Genomic DNA, 6,374 nt, shown 5'->3' on the forward strand with positions numbered 1-6,374 from the left:
TCTGCATTTGAAATCTTTTTTGTCTAATTTTAGTATCATCACTTCTCCAGCTCTTTTTTGGTTACTATTTGCAAGGAATGCATTTTCCAACCTTTCACTTTTACCTTGTTGTGACTTTTTGTTTCTTGTAGATGATATATAATATTTTTTCATCCATTCTTTCAGTTTATATCTTTTGATTGAGGAGTTAAATCCATTAACATTCATTATTATTACTGCAAAGGAATTATTTACTTCATCCTTTTTGTCCTTTGGCTATCTATTGTCATATCGTTCTACTGTCTGTTTTCTTATACTTTAGTTTACTCTTCCTAATAATCTTCATTCCTAAACTCTTCTCCACATCTCTTGCCCTTGTTTCTTCCTGCAGCACTCCCTTTAATATCTCTTATAATTTTTGTCTTTTGGTAGCATATTCTATCAGTTTTTGTTTTTTGGAGCTCACCCTCATTTTTGAATGACAACTTTGCTGGATACAGAATTCTTGGCTGGCAGTTTTTCTCTTTCAGTATTTTATTATTATTATTTTTTTCTTATTTCTTACCCCCCTCCCCCTCTTCCATTGTCTGCTCTCTGTGTCCATGCACTGTGTGTTCTTCTGTGTCTGTTGTATTCTCATTAGGTGGCTCTGGGAACCCATCCTGGGGCCTTCCAGAGTGGGAGAGAGGTGATCATTTTCTTGCTCCACCTCAGTTCCCTAGTTTGCTGCATCTCATATTGTCTCTTTTCTGTGTCTCTTTTTTGTTGTTGTTGCTGCATCATCTTGCTGCATCAGTTCTCTGTGTGTGATACATCACTCTTGGGTAAGCTTTACTCTGGCGTGGGGCTGCATTCCTTGTGTGGGGGGCATTCCTTGCACAGGGGGTTCCCCTGTGCAGGGTGACACTCTTTTTGCATGGGCCAGCTCATCACATGGGCCAGGAGGCCCTGGGTATCGAACTCTGGCCCCCCCATATGGTAGAGAGAAGCTTTATCAGTTGAGTCATATCAGCTTTCTTCTTTCATACTTTAAATACATCATACCACTTTCTTCTCACCTCCATGGTTTCTGATGAGAGGATGTCACTTAATCTTACTGAGTTTCCCTTGTATGTGATGCTTTGCTTTTCTCTTACCTCTGTCAGAATCCTCTCTTCATCTCTGAGATTTGTCATTCTGAATATTAGGTGTCTCAGGGTAGGTCTATTAGGATTTATTCTCTTCTTGGTATGTTGTCCCTCTTGGATATTGATAATTAATTCTTTCATAAGGCTTGGGAAGTTTTCAGTCATTATTTCCTCAAACATTCTTTCTGCCCCTTTTTTATTCTCTTTTCTTTCTGGGACACCTATAATGTAAATGTTTGTGCATTTTGCATTGTCCTTCAATTTCCTGAGACTCTGTTCCATTTTTTTCCCATTCTCTTCTCTTTCTGTTCTCCTGTCTTTTCAAGTTCAGATGTTCTGTCTTCAAAATCACTAATTCTGTCCTTGAGCAATTCAAATCTGCTCTGATGTGCCTCTAATGTATCTTTAATCTCATCCATCAAGTGTTTCATTCCCATAAGAGTTTTTACTTTTCTTTGCAAGCTTTCAAACTGTTCTTTATGCTCTCTTAGTGGCTTCTTAATATGCTTTATTTCAGTAGTCATATTTTCTTTAAATTCTCTGAATTGATTTAGGAGAGATGTTGATTATCACTGATTATCTTAACTCCTTTATCTCTTCAGGATATTAAGTTAGTTCTTTTGGCTGGGCCATCTCTTCCTGTTTCTTAGCATGGCTTGTAATTTTTTGCTGATTTCTAGGCATCTGAATATGTTGGTGAATTTACTCTGATGGCCAATTTCTTTCCTTGCTTATTTTTTTTTTTCCACAACTCTTCTTTGATATTTGGTTCAACTTATTCTAAGTCTTTAAAATTTCCCAGCTTAAGTTATAAAAATTGGGCCACAGAGTCACTAGTGGGGCATAGATTTTTTCCCAGGGGTAGGGTACAGAGAGCCCCAAGAACAGTTTTTGTCCATGTATTTTCCAGACTGATCAGCAGATGGTACTCTTCAGTACACCTTTCCATGGAGGTTTTTCAGTCCCAGTTTTCCTGTGTTCCTGTGTTGAATCTTAAGATCAGAGGTTCAAAGCAGCCAAATTCACTGAAGAAAAGCATCCCGACTTCCTCTCCCTTTTCCCTTGAAACAGTTGACATGGAGAAAGATGTCTATTCTCATCTTAGTCAACTGCAGTGAGCCAGGGGTTTTACCCCAGCTTAATATTTTGGAGCCATTTCCTGCCTCCATAGGGACTTGATAACTCACATTTGTTGTTTCAGCTTCTTCATTCTTCTTTTTTTTTTGTTCCTCACCCTCCTGGGAGTTGTGAAGCACTGTCCTGGTTGTGTAGCAGGTCCCTTAGACAGCTTTTGGCACTTTCTCCATTGCTTTTATGAGAGTATGCATTCAGCTCTGCTTGTTAGTCATCACTATCTTTCAACCATCTGGGTGAAATGAAGATTTCAATTTTAACATATTTGAACTTCAGGCCTTCTCTCTTTGGCAATTAGACAGCAGGTCTAGAACATTGTAGTTTATTGAGAATATTTCTCATATATGACAAAAAAAATTCTGTTAACCTACATAATTATATTTATTTTCTCTTTTTTATCACAATAATATTTGCTAACAAAATGGATTTTGAACAGTGAGGAGAAAGCAGGGATGGTATGGTAGAGGAGGGGAGAGGCAGAGTGGAAAGCTAAGAGAAGAAAAGAGAGACAGAATACATTCTTATTTAACTCATTGGTAATCATTATCTAATCTTTTGAGAGACTTCACACTTACCCTGACATTTGTCCTAGTATTAAGATATAGTTTTGTATGAACATTGCCGCTCTAAGTCCATACTGATTCCCTATGGCTTATCCTGCTCCTTATATCTATTAAATATAGTCAAAAGTTGACAAAAGGTCAGTAAGTCCTGAGAATCATCTCAGGTATTCCAGGCAAGTATCACTCCAATGTGATAAAGACAATGACAAAAGTAATACGTGACATGCCCCAAGTCAGACTGTCCTGCTCTTTAAACACAGTATAGGCCTGAGTCATGGTATTTACAAATTATCAAGAAGAAAACTAGCACAGTTTTTTATGAAGAAACCTCTAATAATAACATAAGCCTTTAATTAGGGAAATAATAAAATATTACCATTTTAAAAATTATGTAATGATAATGCCTGAGTCCAAGGCAAATATAACAGAAATATTAAAAAGAGTAAATGTACGGACATTTATTAGACAAATGTTATATTGGGAGTCTTATCTTTCAACAGTTCTGAATTTTCCTAAAGTATTATATTTAGTTAGAATTTTCTAATTGACTGTATTTTGAAAAATAGCATCTTCATAATCCTGTGGCAAAGTGATGTGGGTGCCACTAAAGTTTCAGGTAGCTGAAACTTCCCATATTAGAGGTAAGTGGGAATGTCATTCATCCTAAGCTGGGGAGTCAGATATTTTCTAGAATCATTAATATTTGATGTCTTTTAAGTTTCATTAATAAGAGTTACTGGGTGAAGTCCAGGATTGGGGAGAAAAATGAATCCAGAAAAATGATCAACCTGTGCAAAGGCATAAAATGATGAGAAAGAGCCATGTAGAGAATTGCAAGACATTCCATATAGCTAAGCATAGATTATTATTAAGTACATAGCAGACAGGTGGCTGGAGGGCAATGAATGCCAAGCTAAGTAGTTTTCATTGCAGACAGTGTGATTTAAGCAGATTTGTGATTGGATAAGTTCTGCAGTTTAGAATGATCAAACAGAATGGTTTCTGGGAAATAACTGAGAAATGAACTGGGACTGAAAGGAAAACTTGAGTCATCGAGGCTACTTAACACTATGTTGTAGTGGTGAGGGTTAGGGGGAATGCAGATAGGAATGAAATCATTAGTGGAAAAAATAAAGGGAAGAGAAGAGAAAATATTTCAATGATATTAAGAGGTGTATCTAGCAATTATCAAGACCAAATGGTGATGGGATGGGGGAGAGGAGAGGATTACAGTGGTTTACAAGATTAGTCTCTGAAATAGGAAAGGATGGAGTTTGAGAGTAAAGAACAGTTGCAATTCAGTGTAGCTTTCATATATCCAAATGGAGACATTCAGTTGACTTGACTATTTCATATACAGGTATGTAATTAGCAGAGAAGTATGAATTAGGGACAAAGATTTGAGAATCATCAACAGGAAAGTAGTAACTAAACTCATAGGAAGAATTGAATTACCTAAGGAAAATATGTAGGATAAGATGAAAAGGGAATTAGCAGACACCATGAACATTTAATGGCCATGTAGAAGGATAGATGGAGGAGAAATGGTTTACAAAATCTGAAGTAAGCCAAGAGAAACAGTGTCACAGAAGGGAAGAGGAGAGACAATTTGAAGAAGGGAGAAGTCAAGCGCCAAAGGTAGCAGGGATGGAATACATTCGAGTCACTAGGAATCAATGACTTTAACCAGAATGTTTCAGTGGATTGTGAATGAAAGAATTTAGGAATTTCTAGAGTACAATTAAGTTACAACATCAAATATGAATTATGCTTGGATGTAAAGGGAATAAGAGAGAGAGAGTTGTAGCCAAAGGGATACATAGGGAGAAGAGATGATTCCTGAGAAATGGGACTGGTCCTGCAACAAGCATACATACATATACATACATTGTTGACTCATGCTTTATGCATCAGTCCAATACTGAAGTCAGTGAAGGATTGGAATTTTATTTCACATCTTACAGGATCTTCTAGGGATGACTACAACACATTATCCTCAATAGAGAAAGAAAGAAATGAGCTAGCATTTATTAAGAACCTGAACTGTGCCTTCCCTTTTCATTCACTATCTTTATAATGCCATTAATAGCTCTGTAAGGTAGGTACCTTTATTATTCTCATGTTACAGCAAAGAAAACTGAAGCTGGATAACTTCAGATAAGTGGCACCAAGGTCACACAGTTAGTAAATTGTAGAACTGAGCTTCCAGCTCACCTCTGTCTGACAACAAAGTATCTACTCTTTAAAGCTTAAACATGCCACCTTCTAGTGGTCCTTGGGTAGCTCAAGAAAATATCCTCAGTCTAAGTGTCTGGGTGGGGAAGAGACTTCTCTGAAATGTGCTATCTGCTGCAAGAAAGAAGGACTTAGAAGCAGTAGACCAAAGACAAAAAAATCCCCTGTAACAACAATAGATTTATTTTAGGACTACAGAAAGTCCCTTTTCTGTCTGGAAAACTAATGGGTCAGAATAAGCATTCTATGGGAGGTCTGTGGCAGTCACTCCAATTGGAAAAGGCACTGAAGCCATACTTTCCCCACATTTTCTGCAGTGCCTGGCCCCATCCCTGGGAGGTACCAATTCTGTAAAACTGGGGGGTCTCTACTACAACTGAAAGTCAACATGAAAGAATACTTTCAGATCTTTCTTTATTCATCTTGTTTGGAGGACAGAATATAAAGGAGTGGGTTATCCCCAAAACTGCCATAATCCTTTGTAAGCCCCTGCTATCTGCTTTTGACGATTCAGTTGGCCTAACTGGAGAGTGAAGTATTTTAAGTTCTTCTTTTTTTTTCAGTTTCCCCTGTTAGTAAATACTGTCTTCTAATACTTTTCAAGTGATTTGAATTTTTTGTTGAAACCCTACTAAATGCACGATGTTGTATTTTGTGCATTACAGCAAATATGAATGTGAATCTAAAAATACCCACCACCACCAGCACATCTCCAATCATGGTGTTTACAATATAGTAAAATAATCTAACTACAGTTTAAATCTCTTATCAATGCCTTCCTCTCTTCCTTAAACTTATTACCCATCCTGAATCTTACTCATTGCTTTCTAGGTTGGTACGTTGCATCATGAATCGATGAGTTTGGAGTTCATCTGTCAAATGAACACAGACCAAGAAATCGCTTGCACTACTAGCTCTGGAGATTGATGAGTCTTTTGTCTTTTTCTCCCCATACTTCACTTTATCCAGCAATTAACTCTATAGTGAGAAGGTCCATTTGATAATGATTTGCCCAGAATGGACTATATCCTTGATCCATTAAATAACCTAATGAGGAGCCTCCGGTTTCTGCCTTACCTTTATACTTGACATCAGAAGATTGCAGAGTTTACAATGAAGGAAGGACTTTTTTTCCTCAAAAATTTGGAGTGAGGGACAGGCAGGAATTGCTGCTTAGAAATGGAAGGATTTTTGATTAGTCACATGATTTTGTATATGAGTGTCTCAGGTTAAGTTACACAACTAGAGAATCTGAAGGATAAGAATTTGTCATAAGATGTGCAAGCATCCTGAGTTTTACAGAAGAAGAGAAATTTTTTAAGTGGGAAAACATCAG

Source organism: Dasypus novemcinctus, chromosome 31 (genome assembly GCF_030445035.2).
Source record: "Dasypus novemcinctus isolate mDasNov1 chromosome 31, mDasNov1.1.hap2, whole genome shotgun sequence".
Taxonomy (NCBI): domain Eukaryota; kingdom Metazoa; phylum Chordata; class Mammalia; order Cingulata; family Dasypodidae; genus Dasypus; species Dasypus novemcinctus.